The sequence below is a fragment of the Bufo bufo genome, chromosome 2 (assembly GCF_905171765.1).
Source record: "Bufo bufo chromosome 2, aBufBuf1.1, whole genome shotgun sequence".
Taxonomy (NCBI): Eukaryota; Metazoa; Chordata; class Amphibia; order Anura; family Bufonidae; genus Bufo; species Bufo bufo.
The window spans coordinates 732,650,654-732,666,012 of NC_053390.1; positions in this window are offsets into that span (position 1 = coordinate 732,650,654).

A 15,359-nucleotide genomic window follows, 5' to 3' on the forward strand; every position below is an offset into this window, starting at 1 on the left:
TTTCCGGGCAACATAAAGCAAGCGGCCCACAGCCACTCTAAGTGATTGATCAAGCGCAAGCTCAGAAATATACCCCAAAATGCAGACTATGGGATCGCGTGGGATACATGCTGAATAAGCTGATTGAACAGCAGTAATGATATTCCCCCAATACATAGTCAATGCTAAACAGCGCCATAGCATATGAATTAGATCTGCCGATTCCTCAGCACATCTCAGGACACCACTCTTGAAGTCAGACCAGTGCAACCAGGTGGTTGGTTGGATTGCAGCAGATAATGCTGCCAGTCGGATAAGCACAACCCTGTCTTCCACCAAGTCCAGTCTTCATACTCCTTCCTCCCACCATGGAGAGTCAGGCCAAACAAGTGATCCTACACTCGGATATTCTGAGGATCTCTTTTCCTCGCCATTCCTTGATTTGTCCCTCTCGCCAAGCACGCTTGAAGAGGGACAGATCTCGTGCCCTGGTTCCCAAACTCTTGAACATCCACAGTCACAATAAGATGATGCTGTGGAACGGCAAATTTTGTTAAATAAGGTGGATGATGATGATGATGAGACACAGCCAATAACTCAACAGCAATTACTGTCTCAAGAGGTTGAGGAAGAGGATAAGACACAGTTGTCAATCACTGAGGTTGTGGTTAGGTCAACAAGTCAGGAGGATAAGCAGAGTGAGGAAGTGGAAGAGGAGGTGGTGGACGATGAAGTCACTGACCCAACCTGGGAAGGTGGAAAGCCGAGAGAGGACAGCAGTACAGAGGGGGAGGGTTCTGCAGCACCGCAACAGGCTAGAAGAGGCAGTGGGTGGCAAAAGAGGGAAGAAGGGCCACATCAAACAGGCCCGCAACTGTTCCATGGAGCACCCCCTTGCAGAAATCTCCCTTGCCAAGGGGTAGGTGTTCTGCAGTCTGGCGCTTTTTTGAGGAAAGTCCAGAGACCATAAGAATTGTAATTTGCAACCTGTGCCATACAAAAGTGAGCAGGGGCGTGAACACTAGCAACCTCACCACCACCAGCATGATCTGCCACATGGCATCAAAGCACCGTAATAGGTGGGCCAAACGCCTGGGTCCACAATCTGTGTTTGCAGTTTACACCACTGCCTCCTCTTCCCCTGTGTTACGTGCTGTCCAATCCCCTGTCCAAGATGCAGGCCCGGATGCCTCCCGCCCTGCACCTGGACCTCTGCAAGCACATTCAGTGACCACATCCACTTCCGTGTCCCAGCGCAGCGTACAAATGTCCTTACCCCAGGCATTTGAACGCAAGCACAAATACCCAGCCACCCACCCACAGGACATAGCACTAAATGCGCAGCTTTCCAAATTGCTGGCCCTGGAAATGTTGCCATTTAGGCTTGTGGACACTGAGTCCTTCTGCAGACTGATGTCGGCGGCCATCCCGCCACTATTTTTCAAGGTGTGCCGTGCCCGCCTTACACCAGTATGTGTCTCGTAACATCACACGTGCACTGGCCAATGCAGTTACTGTGAAGGTCCACTTAACCACGGACACATGGACAAGTGCATTCGGCCAGGGATGCTACATTTCCTTGACGGCACACTGGGTGAATGTTGTGGAGGGCGGGAGCGAGTTGTACCCTGGGATTGCACAGGTGCTACCAATGCCAAGGATTGCGGGCCCTACGTCGATCAGAGTTTTCGCCAGCACCTACCTTAGTGGCTCCAACCCCCACTTCTCCACCTCCGCCTCCTCCTCCACTTCCACCTCCGCCTCCTCCTCCACTTCCACCTCCAAATTATCCATGAGCAGCCCTAGTCAGTCATCAGTCGATAGCTGGAAGCAGTGTAGTACTGCAGTGGGGAAGCAGCAACAGGCTGCGCTGAGGCTGATATGCTTAGGGGACAAACAGCACACTGCCGCAGAGCTGTGGCAGGTGATATGAGACCAGACTGAGCTGTGACTCTCGCCACTCAACCTAGAACCAGGCATGGTTAGGTCTGATAATGGCCGTAACTTGGTGGCGACTTTGTAGCTCGGCAAGCTCAAACACATCCCATGCCTAGCCCACGTTTTAAACTTAGTGGTTTCTCAAAACCCACCCCAATTTGCCTGAGCTACTGGTGAAGGTGTGCCGTGTGTATGCACATTTCCGCAAGTCATCGATAGCTTTAACCAGGCTGTCAATGCTGAAGCAGTGCTTGAAATTGCTAGCTGACCGGCTGTTGTGCGACGTGAGCACGTGCTGGAACTCAACATTCCACATGTTGGCCAGGCTTTGTGAGCAGCAGAGGGCAATAATGGAATACCAGCTGCAACATGGTCGTCGCCTTTCCAGTCAGCTTCAGCTATTCACAAGCGAGGAGTGGGCATGGATGTCTGACCTCTGCGAGGTTTTAAGAAGCTTTGAGGAATCAACACAGATAGTGAACGGCAATAACGCTATTATCAGCGTAACCATCCTACTTCTGTGTCTACTCAAAAACTCGCTGCTCACAATTAAGGATGACGCTTTGCATGTGGAAGAGGTGGAAATGGGGAAGATATTACACAGGGTGATAGCCAGACCACCCTCAGTTCATCTTCTTAGCGCGAAAGGAATGATGAAGAGGAGGAGGAACAGGAGACGGTTGCCTCCGCTACAGAGGGTAGTACCCATGGAAGTTTAATGAGGAGGATGAGGAGATTGAAAGTGATCCTCCTGATGACGGCAGCAAAGTCTTGCCTGTTGGTACTCTGGCACACATGGCTGACTTCATGTTAGGCTGCCTTTCCAGCGAACCGCGCGTTATGCGCATTTTAGACAACACGGATTACTGGGTGTTCACCCTTCTCGACCCCTGCTACAAAGAGAACTTCTCATCTCTCATTCCTCTGGTGAAGAAGATGAGCAAAACGGTGCAATACCAGAAGATCCTTGTTGAAAAATTGCTCCTAAAATTTCCATCTGACAACACTGGCGGCAGAGTCCGTACTTCCTTGGGCAACCGAGGAGGGGAGACAAGGGTAACACACAGCAGTTCCAACAGAGGCAGGGTAGCACTCTCCAAAGCCTGGGACAGTTTCATGACACCCTGCCAGCACCCTCACCCTGATGCGTGGCCTAGTGTTATAAGAAGGAAACATTTTGGAAGATGGTGAAGGAGTACATAGCAGATCCCTCAGTGCCTTACAACTACTGGGTGTCCAAGCTGGACACGTGGCATGAACTGGTGCTCTACGCCTTGGAGGTGCTGGCCTGCCCTGCTGCCAGCATTTTGTCTGAGCGGTTATTTAGTGCTGCTGGTGGCATTATAACAGATAAGCATATCCGCCTGTCAACTGAAAATGACTCTTATAAAATTGAAAAGGTTGACTCTTATAAAATTGAACAAGGTCTGGATTGACCATGACTTCTCGACTCCACCAGAGGAAAGCTGATGAACATAAAGGAACTTTAAATGTGTTGTTTATAATTAGAGGTGGGGCGAATCCAATTTTTTTAAAATCCGAATCCGAATCCAAAAAGGTTCTCGAATATATTGAATCTTTCGAATCTCGAATCCTACGAATCCTGTACATAAGAATTGTGTGAACGGTGTAAGAAACAAAGTGATCCAAACACTTATGGGGGAATCTGTGGATGACACTGCTATGGGGGGGAATCTGTGGATGACACTGTTATGGGGGGGATCTGTGGATAGCACTGTTATGGGGGGGATCTGTGGATGGCACTGTTATAGAGGGATCTGTGGATGGCACTGTTATGAGGGGGAATCTGTGGATGGCATTGTTATGGGGGATCTGTGGATGGCACTGTTATGGGGGATCTGTGAATGGCACTGTTATGGGGGATCTGTGGATGGCACTGTTATGGGGATCTCTGCATGGCACTGTTATGAGGGCTCTCTGGATGGAACTGTTATGGGGGATCCCTGGATGGCACTGTTATGGGGGATCTCTGGATGGCACTGTTATGGGGATCTCTGGATGGTACTGTGATGGGATCTGTGGATGACACATATACAGCATCTTATGCTATGTGCCATCCACAGATCCCCCCATAACAGTGTCCCTGCAGTGTGAATGACCCCAAATACAGGGGCTGGGGGTTGGCATCTGGATTAGGTATGACAGTGGGGACCGGTGCAGTCCCTGTATTCTATTGCACCGACCCCGCTTACTGTTGTATAATGATAACTAACCTGTAGGCATTGTTAAAATATAATAATCATTTGTAACCCAGCTGTGTTCTAAGGGGAGGGAGGCAGGCCGGGAGGGCGGGCGTAACTAAGGGGAGGGAGGAAGGCCGGGAGGACGGGCGGGCGACGCGGCACTCACTATGTCACGCGCCCACGCCGCCTGCTTCATTCATAAAGTGGGTGGCGCAGGTGCATGATGTAGTGAGTGACGCGCCGCCCGCCCTCCCGGCCTTCCTCCCTCCCCTTAGTTACGCCCGCCCTCCCGGCCTGCCTCCCTCCCCTTAGAACTTAGTTGTAAGTAATACAGCTGGATTACAAATGCAAATTATTATTAGATCTTAACAATGCCTACAGGTTAGATAAGATTATACAACAGTCAGCAGGGCCGGTGCATTAGAATACAGGGACTGCACCGGTCCCCGCTGTCATTCCTAATCCAAATGCTGTCCCCCAGCCCCTCCTCCCTCTGTTGATACACCCGCCCACCACGCTGTGCGGCATGTCAGCAGCCGTGTATCATTAGGTAAACTAATCGCATCATTTTTGGGTTGGCCAAATCGCCATATCGCGTCGCGGGATTTGTCGGATTTGAATTTTACTAAATTACCTCGGGATTCGAGTCCACGAATCCCACAAATCCAACAAGATTCGAGGGATTTGTGGATTCGACGGATTCGTCATCCCACCTCTATTTATAATTTACAAATTTACACTGTATTCCCATGCACCCTTTCCACCACAAACAAGGGTATATGGTTGAATCTTCATTTTCTCATCCTCCTCCTCCTCTTCTGTCATATCAACATGCTTATTTGTCGCATATAATGCCCTCGCATACATGCCCTTTGCATATCATTTTTTACAGGGTCAGCTCAGCAGCAGGCCCTCGCATTTAATTTTTTAAATGGTCAGCTCACCAGCAAGCTCTCACCTACAATGTTTTACAGGATCAGCTCACCAGCAGGCCGTTAACTACAATGTTTTACAGGGTCAGCTCACCAGCAGGCCCTCGCATATAATGTTTTACAGGGTCAGCTCACCTGCAGGGCCGTACCTAAAATCTTTTACAGGGTCAGCTCACCAGCAGGCCCGTACCTAAAATCTTTTACAGGGTCAGCTCACCAGCAGGCCCGCACCTAAAATCTTTTACACGGTCAGCTCACTAGCAGACCCTCGCATATAATGTTTTACAGGGTCAGCTCACCAGCAGGCCCGCACCTAAAATATTTTACAGGGTCAGCTCACCAACAGGCCCTTACCTACAATATTTTACAGTGTCAGCTCACCTGCAGGCCCTCGCATATAATGTTTTAGAGTGTCAGCTCACCGGCAGGCCCTCACCTAATTATACCTAATAGGTAATTAGCGCGCATGCTGCCTTGCTTAGAAGTGGTAGCCATAGCTGATTCTCAGGCTCTCTCTCCAGAATCAAACCCTGATTCCCCGTTACCCGTGGTCACCATGGTTGGCGCTGAAAATAACATCAAAAGTTGATAGGGCAGACATCCGAATGGATCGTTTCCATCACGGGGACGTGCGATTGGGCCCAGGTTATCTAGAGTCACCAAAGCAGCAGCAGGCCCTCGCCCATAATGTTTTAGATGGTCAGATCAGCAGGCCCTTGCTCCAAATGTTTTTCAGGATCACCAGCAGGCCATCAATCATAATTTTTCAAGTCTGTGTATGACACCCTCCTTTATGTGTAAAGGGTGTATTGTAGTGACGGTTCCTTGTAATTTTTGGCAGCCCTTTCCCTTAGTGCATAGGCTTTATGAGTGTAGGAGTCCCACTTCCTGAACAATTGTACCACAATGTGAATGAGGCCCTCATTTATGTGATATACAGGTTGCATCAGAGTGCTTCTGTAATTTTTGGCAGCACTTGCACTTTATATAACAATTTTTCCTCTAAAATCGATTTTATCTTTGGCTTTGTGCGTATTATTGTCAGTCTGTAAAAGTGGCGTACTACTCGGACAACATCTTTCCTAGCAGCAACCTGACATCCTCCCCATGCTGTTCCCGAACAATTTCGGTGGTGTTTGCAGCAATTTCTGACCTTTTCCTATGAACCAGGCACCCTCCCCTCTTCAGAGCAGGGGGTGCCTGGTTTAATGTTCGGATTCTCCCATTGACTTCCATTATACTCAGGTGCTCGGTAGAGCACCTGAGCATCCCGATGTGTTCGGCCTGAGCCTCCAAGCACTTTGGTGCTCGATCAACACTAACAATAACATAATGCATAAAACAATTGTCTTTAAAGGGTTCAGACAAAGATAAAGTTATTACTACTAATATTACTTTTACTTTTATGTTCAATCTATATAAAGTAAGTTGCATAAGGAATAAAAGTTTATCATATTACATTTTACAGTTAACAGTAAATGCTGCTTATACGGTATCTTCAATTTCATATCTGAGATATAGAAATATAGGGAGAATTATGTAGGGATTTATCTTACCCTGCACTTTGAAATTCAGTCTCCAAAAAGCTGCTAAATAGGGCTTTTCTGACTTTCCGAGGTCACTTGTGCAAACTTTTTGTGACTTTTTGCATTTTTGCACCATTTACTCTACACTGCATGCATAATTATTAGGCAAATGAGTATTTTGACCACATCATCCTCTTTATGCATGTTGTCTTACTCCAAGCTGTATAGGCTCGAAAGCCTACTACCAATTAAGCATATTAGGTGATGTGCATCTCTGTAATGAGAAGGGGTGTGGTCTAATTACATCAACAACCTATATTAGGTGTGCATAATTATTAGGCAACTTCCTTTCCTTTGGCAAAATGGGTCAAAAGAAGGACTTGACAGGCTCAGAAAAGTCAAAAATAGTGAGATATCTTGCAGAGGGATGCAGCACTCTTAAAATTGCAAAGCTTCTGAAGCGTGATCATCGAACAATCAAGCGTTTCATTCAAAATAGTCAACAGGGTCACAAGAAGCGTGTGGAAAAACCAAGGCGCAAAATAATTGCCCATGAACTGAGAAAAGTCAAGCGTGCAGCTGCCAAGATGCCACTTGCCACCAGTTTGGCCATATTTCAGAGCTGCAACATCACTGGAGTGCCCAAAAGCACAAGGTGTGCAATACTCAAAGACATGGCCAAGGTAAGAAAGGCTGAAAGACGACCACCACTGAACAAGACACACAAGCTGAAACGTCAAGACTGGGCCAAGAAATATCTCAAGACTGATTTTTCTAAGGTTTTATGGACTGATGAAATGAGAGTGAGTCTTGATGGGCCAGATGGATGGGCCCGTGGCTGGATCGGTAAAGGGCAGAGAGCTCCAGTCCGACTCAGACGCCAGCAAGGTGGAGGTGGAGTACTGGTTTGGGCTGGTATCATCAAAGATGAGCTTGTGGGGCCTTTTCGGGTTGAGGATGGAGTCAAGCTCAACTCCCAGTCCTACTGCCAGTTTCTGGAAGATACCTTCTTCAAGCAGTGGTACAGGAAGAAGTCTGCATCCTTCAAGAAAAACATGATTTTCATGCAGGACAATGCTCCATCACACGCGTCCAAGTACTCCACAGCGTGGCTGGCAAGAAAGGGTATAAAAGAAGAAAATCTAATGACATGGCCTCCTTGTTCACCTGATCTGAACCCCATTGAGAACCTGTGGTCCATCATCAAATGTGAGATTTACAAGGAGGGAAAACAGTACACCTCTCTGAACAGTGTCTGGGAGGCTGTGGTTGCTGCTGCTGCACACAATGTTGATGGTGAACAGATCAAAACACTGACAGAATCCATGGATGGCAGGCTTTTGAGTGTCCTTGCAAAGAAAGGTGGCTATATTGGTCACTGATTTGTTTTGTTTTGTTTTTGAATGTCAGAAATGTATATTTGTGAATGTTGAGATGTTATATTGGTTTCACTGGTAAAAAAAAAATAATTGAAATGGGTATATATTTGTTTTTTGTTAAGTTGCCTAATAATTATGCACAGTAATAGTCACCTGCACACACAGATATCCCCCTAAAATAGCTAAAACTAAAAACAAACTAAAAACTACTTCCAAAAATATTCAGCTTTGATATTAATGAGTTTTTTGGGTTCATTGAGAACATGGTTGTTGTTCAATAATAAAATTAATCCTCAAAAATACAACTTGCCTAATAATTCTGCACTCCCTGTAGTAGGTAGAAATATAAGTGTTGTTAGCTATGCTAATGAGTTTCACTCCACATTTATAACTAGTAAACGAGTAAAAAGTGCAAAAAAAAGTCCCAATGCCACTCCAGTTGGGGGTGGTGCAGAAAGGTGGAGATGTATTTTTAGATAAAAGTGTTAGGTTTAAACAAATTTAAAGGAAACCTGCCAACAGCATGTTATAGAGCAGGAGGCGCTGAGCAGATTGATATACAGTACAGACCAAAAGTTTGGAAACACCTTCTCATTCAAAGAGTTTTCTTTATTTTCATGACTATGAAAATTGTAGATTCACACTGAAGGCATCAAAACTATGAATTAACACATGTGGAATTATATACATAACAAACAAGTGTGAAACAACTGAAAATATGTCATATTCTAGGTTCTTCAAAGTAGCCACCTTTTGCTTTGATTACTGCTTTGCACACTCTTGGCATTGTCTTGATGAGCTTCAAGAGGTAGTCCCCTAAAATGGTTTTCACTTCACAGGTATGCCCTGTCAGGTTTAATAAGTGGGATTTCTTGCCTTATAAATGGGGTTGAGACCATCAGTTGCGTTGAGGAGAAGTCAGGTGGATACACAGCTGATAGTCCTACTGAATAGACTGATAGAATTTGTATTATAGCAAGAAAAAAGCAGCCAAGTAAAGAAAAACGAGTGGCCATCATTACTTTAAGAAATGAAGGTCAGTCAGTCAGCCGAAAAATTGGGAAAACTTTGAAAGTAAGGGCTATTTGACCATGAAGGAGAGTGATGGGTTGCTGCGCCAGATGACCTGGCCTCCACAGTCACCGGACCTGAACCCAATTGAGATGGTTTGGGGTGAGCTGGACCGCAGAGTGAAGGCAAAAGGACCAACAAGTGCTAAGCATCTCTGGGAACTCCTTCAAGACTGTTGGAAGACCATTTCAGGGGACTACCTCTTGAAGCTCATCAAGAGAATGCCAAGAGTGTGCAAAGCAATAATCAAAGCAAAAGGTGGCTACTTTGAAGAACCTAGAATATGACATATTTTCAGTTGTTTCACACTTGTTTGTTATGTATATAATTCCACATGTGTTAATTCATAGTTTTGATGCCTTCATAGTCATGAAAATAAAGAAAACTCTTTGAATGAGAAGGTGTGTCCAAACTTTTTGTCTGTACTGTACATATTGTTTCGCGGGAGAAGATTACGTTGTATTTCATTCATTTATGTTCATTATGGGCTTCAAAGTCCAGGAGGCATTCCTATCAGTGATTGACAGTTATCTGTGTATACACAGTCATAGAGGGAAAGCTGTCAATGACTGATAGGACTGCCTCCTTGACTTCAAAGCCCAGAATGAGCAGGAATATACAGTAAATAAATGAAATACATGTTTTACTGAATCTTTTCCCACAAAACTATATACTAATCTGCTCAGTTCCTCCTGCTTTATAACATGCTACCTGCAGCTCAAACTCCAGGTTCAAGATGACAGGTTCCCTTTAACAAATGTGTGCTGTTTGATAAATTTAACAATGTACACAAAAGCAGAGGAAATTGATTTCAAATATTAGTAAAATAGTAACATAGTTTGTAAGGCTGAAAAACGACATCCGTCCATCCAGTTCAGCCTGTTATCTTGCAAGTTGATCCAAAGGAAGGCAAAAAAAAAATGTAATTAAAACATGAGGTGGAAGGAAATATGCCTCATTTTAGAGGAAAATTTGCCATAAAAAACTTCCTGGATCAACGACCCCTCTCTAGTAGCTATAGCCTGTAATATTATTACACTCCAAAAATACATCCAGGCCCCTCTTGAGCTTTTTTAGTGAATTCACCATCACCACCTCCTCAGGCAGAGAGTTCCATAGTCTCACTGCTCTTACCTTAAAGAATCCTATGTTTGTGTAGAAACCTTCTTTCCTCCAGACGCAGAGGATGTCCCCTCGTCACAGTCACAGTCCTGGGGATAAATAGATGATGGGAGAGATCTCTGTGCTGACCCCTAATTCTGCCAGCAGAATGCTTGGATGTATAGGGAGAGGTATAAGCAGTAGAAAGAGTGAAGTGCTTATGCCTCTGTACAGAACACTGGTGAGACCTCACTTGGAGTATTGTGCGCAGTACTGGAGGCCATATCTCCAGAAGGATATAGATACTCTAGAGAGAGTTCAGAGAAGAGCTACTAAACTAGTACATGGATTGCAGGATAAAACTTACCAGGAAAGGTTAAAGGACCTTAATATGTATAGCTTGGAAGAAAGAAGAGACAGAGGGGATATGATAGAAACTTTTAAATACATAAAGGGAATCAACTCGGTAAAGGAGGAGAGCATATTTATAAGAAGAAAAACTACCACAAGAGGACACAGTTTTAAATTAGAGGGGCAAAGGTTTAAAAGTAATATAAGGAAGTATTACTTTACTGAGAGAGTAGTGGATGCATGGAATAGCCTTCCTGCAGAAGTGGTAGCTGCAAATACAGTGAAGGGGTTTAAGCATGCATGGGATAGGCATAAGGCTATCCTTCATATAAGATAGGGCCAGGGACTATTCATAGGATTCAGATATATTGGGCAGACTAGATGGGCCAAATGGTTCTTATCTGCCGACACATTCTATGTTTCTATGTTTCTATGTTTCTATTATATATCCCCTCAGTTGTCTTTTTTTCTAAAGTGAATAACCCTAATTTTGATAATCTTTCAGGGTACTGTAGTCCACCCATCCCAGTTATTACTTTAGTTGCCCTCCTCGGAACCCTCTCCAGCTCTGCTATGTCTATCTTGTTCACTGAAGCCCATTATCCTCATGATAAATTACCCCATAATATTTTTCATTTTTATCACTCATTTTTGGTTTTCCAATAAGTAAAGTTTGCCTATAATGCAGAATACTTGAAACCCATTAGCAATGTTTGCCTTGTATTGATGGTTAAAGGGGTTGTGTCACAATTTTTTTTCTACATTATTCAAACTAGCACCTGGATCTGAATAGTTTTGTATATGGATGTTATTAAAAATTTAGTATAGCCAGCAGTGCGCTATTCAATAAAATGTATCTGTATAGCACAACCTACTGATTTTTTTTTCCCTTATTTTTCGTCCATCTCACTGAGCTGGTCGAATATGCTCAGTTTAAATCTTCAGTTTCCACCAGCCATTTGTTTTGTTAGAAGCTGTGGCAGTTACAGGGAGAGAGCTGCAGCTTAAAGGACACGCCCCCTGAGCTGCCAGGCTGAACATAAACTAGTAGAGCGATTGTAGCAGTGAATGTGGAGATCTCTGTACCCATGTGAGGTACAGGGCTGGTTCTAGCTTTGTTAGAAAGGTATTGTCATGTACTATATGATGTCTGATTTTCATTTTTTACATCAATCATTGCATAACCCCTTTAATTGGAACCAGTCAGCTCCCATATGCTGTCTTTATGGAGGGAAGCATAGTTTGGTGAAAGGGCCGATGAGATTACTGACCTGCAAAATCTTGCAACAAGAGACATTCCTATAAGAGAGAGATGTGTATGATGTCAGATGCAACACTTTTCTTCACTATGCACAACAGGAAAGAAAGCTGTCAATCAATATCCAAAGGTGTGCAGCATCAGACTCATCTCTCTCACAGTGTTGGTGTGCAATGTGGGCTTTGGCAGATCATTACTGTAAGGGTACGGCTATATGGTCAGGTTTCTTAATACAGTTTTGGAAGTCAAAATCAGTAGTGGAACATAAAAGGACAAGTGCAATGTAGTTGTGCCTATTTCAGTGACAGTATGCCTGGGGATGCCTTGGGTGAGGTTGTGGATTTTTTGTGACTTTAAAAAAAAAAAAAATGCACTTCGGAAGTATAGGGTAACCCACATACTTATGCATCCCTCATGCATACTTTCACTGAAATAGGCAATGGGATGGGATATGCTGACTAACCCCCATTTTTTTTCTTTGCAGTTTGCATGGAAGGTGTGGCTGACTCCATTGGTCGTGCACTCCTGATTAATCTGTCCGCCCCATTGGCTGATTTTAATTAGTGCAAGTATAAAGCTGTAGCCTGCTCTCCATGTACAGTTGCAAAAAAAGTATGTGAATCCTTTGGAATGATATGGATTTCTGCACAAATTGGTCATAAAATGTGATCTGATCTTCATCTAAGTCACAACAATAGACAATCACAGTCTGCTTAAACTAATAACACACAAAGAATTAAATGTTACCATGTTTTTATTGAACACACCATGTAAACATTCACAGAGCAGGTGGAAAAAGTATGTGAACCCCTAGACTAATGACATCTCCAAGAGCTAATTTGAGTGAGGTGTCAGCCAACTGAAGTCCAATCAATGAGATGAGATTAGAGGTGTTGGTTACAGCTGCCCTGCCCTATAAAAAACACACACCAGTTCTAGGTTTTCTTTTCACAAGAAGCATTGCCTGATGTGAATGATGCCTCGCACAAAAGAGCTCTCAGAAGACCTACAATTAAGAATTGTTGACTTGCATAAAGCTGGAAAGGGTTATAAAAGTATCTCTAAATGCCTTGCTGTTCATCAGTCCACGGTAAGACAAATTGTCTATAACTGGAGAAAGTTCAGCACTGCTGCTACTCTCCCTAGCAGTGGCTGTCCTGTAAAGATGACTACAAGAGCACAGCGCAGACTGCTCAATGAGGTGAAGAAGAATCCTAGAGTGTCAGCTAAAGACTTACAAAAGTCTCTGGCATATGCTAACATCCCTGTTAGCGAATCTACGATACGTAAAACACTAAACAAGAATGGATTTCATGGGAGGATACCACAGAGGATACCACATTGCTGCACGTTTACAGTTTGCACAAGAGCACCTGGATGTTCCACAGCAGTACTGGCAAAATATTCTATGAACAGATGAAACCAAAGTTGAGCACACCAACATCAAAACCTCATCTCAACTGTGAAGTATGGTGGTGGGGGCATCATGGTTTGGGGCTGCTTTGCTGCATCAGGGCCTGGACGGATTGCTATAATCAAAGAAAAAATGAATTCCAAAGTTTATCAAGACATTTTGCAGGAGAACTTAAGGCCATCTGTCCACCAGCTGAAGCTCAACAGAAGATGGGTGTTGCAACAGGACAACGACCCAAAGCATAGAAGTAAATCAACAACAGAATGGCTTAAACACAAGGAAAATACACCTTTTGGAGTGGTTCAGTCAGAGTCCTGACCTCAAGAAAGCGATTCACACCAGACATCCCAAGAATATTGCTAAACTAAAACAGTTCTGTAAAGAGGAATGGTCAAGAATTACTCCTGACCGTTGTGCACATCTGTTCTGCAACTACAACTGCCTGAGGAGGTGGTGATTGTGAGAACAATAAAGGAATTCAAGAGGGGCCTGGAAGTATTTCTGGAGTGTAATAATATTACAGGCTATAGCTACTAGAGAGAGGTCGTTGATCCAGGGAGTTATTCTGATTGCCTGATTGGAGTCGGGAAGGAATTTTTTATTCCCCTAAAGTGGGGAAAATTGGCTTTTAACTTTTTTGCCTTCCTCTGGATCAACTTGCAGGATGACAGGCCGAACTAGATGGACAAATGTCTTTTTTGGCCTTATGTACTATGTTACTATGTTACAGGAAACGTTTGGTTGAAGTTATTGCTGCCAAAGGAGGTTCAACCAGTTATTAAATCCAAGGGTTCACATACTTTTTCCACCTGCAATGTGAATGTTTACATGGTGTGTTCAATAAAAACATGGTAACATTTAATTCTTTGTGTGTTATTAGTTTGAGCAAACTGTGATTGTCTATTGTTGTGACTTAGATGAAGATCAGATCACATTTTATGACCAATTTGTGCAGAAATCCATATCATTCAAAGGGTTCACATACTTTTTCTTGCAATTGTATTTATTGGAGGACATTTGGCACCAGGAGAGGTAAAATACAGAGTGGGCTCAGCATACATGTGGAACCTGCACTCCCCGAGGCAAGTATGGCACCACTGGAGGTAGTATTTAGTGTAGGTTTCTGTCCTAAATAGATTGCCTTGACGTTGGCGGACCGGCACAAATGATTTTGTACAAAATGTATTTGCCAAGAATCTCACATTTATAATGTAGCATTAGTTTGTTTTCTATAGTGAGTATGGCACTATTGTATTTACTTAGTTATTTGTGTTTGCAGAGAGCTGTTGCATTGTGATTGTTTTACCTCATAAATAGGTCTACCAAATTTTCACTCCAAGTCTGTAGGTGGCGCTGGAAAGCCCAGTGCTCAAAAAGTCACAACTTATGACTTTTTGAAGCCAGAATTATGGCATGCAATGCTTCATAAATTCATCCTATAGTGGTTCCTGAAACATTACTTGTTAGATTAAAGGATTCTTTCACCAAATCTGCTTCTGTTACATGCCGTCAACAACCTTACATTGGGCTATTAATTATAGTTTGGGTGAGTCAGATGAAAGCCCTTCACAGCATCAGCCTGTTTCCCTTGCCTCCTATTTTCAGTGTATCTTATAGGATACATTGAAGATTCTGCACATAGCACACACAGATAGCATATACAGTGTGAGTCACGAAATTTTTATAACCTTTGCAGCAAATCATTGTATGAACTTATCTTCTATATCCTTGTTCTGTTGGACTTTTAGGTAGGGCATAATTATATCTTCCCCACAACTATATATGGAAGACATACAGGGGAACACAGAGGATGGAACTTGCTGGGGAAGTGAAGTGTTTGAGAGCAATTAGGAGGAATCTGATGCTAATTAATACATTACTTCAGGAAGTCAGTCACACAGCAGAGACTGACATCCTGTCTACACAGGAGAGCAAGCTCTGGTGGTCAGACTGGAATCATTGACCCAGCTACCCATAATGAAAGGGTTCAAAATGTTTATTTTTTCAACTGTACTAGTTATTTAACTATGTAAATGTTGTTTTTCATTTCCTCAGAATTGCAAAGATCTCTGTTTGCTGTCAGTTAGCAAGAAAGTTAGTTCGTAAAAAATTTATATCCAGCGGAAGAAAACATACAAGCCTAACACTTCTTTCTTTAATTGAATCACTTGTGGCAAAGTTGTAAGAATTATCCTGTAATTCTCTT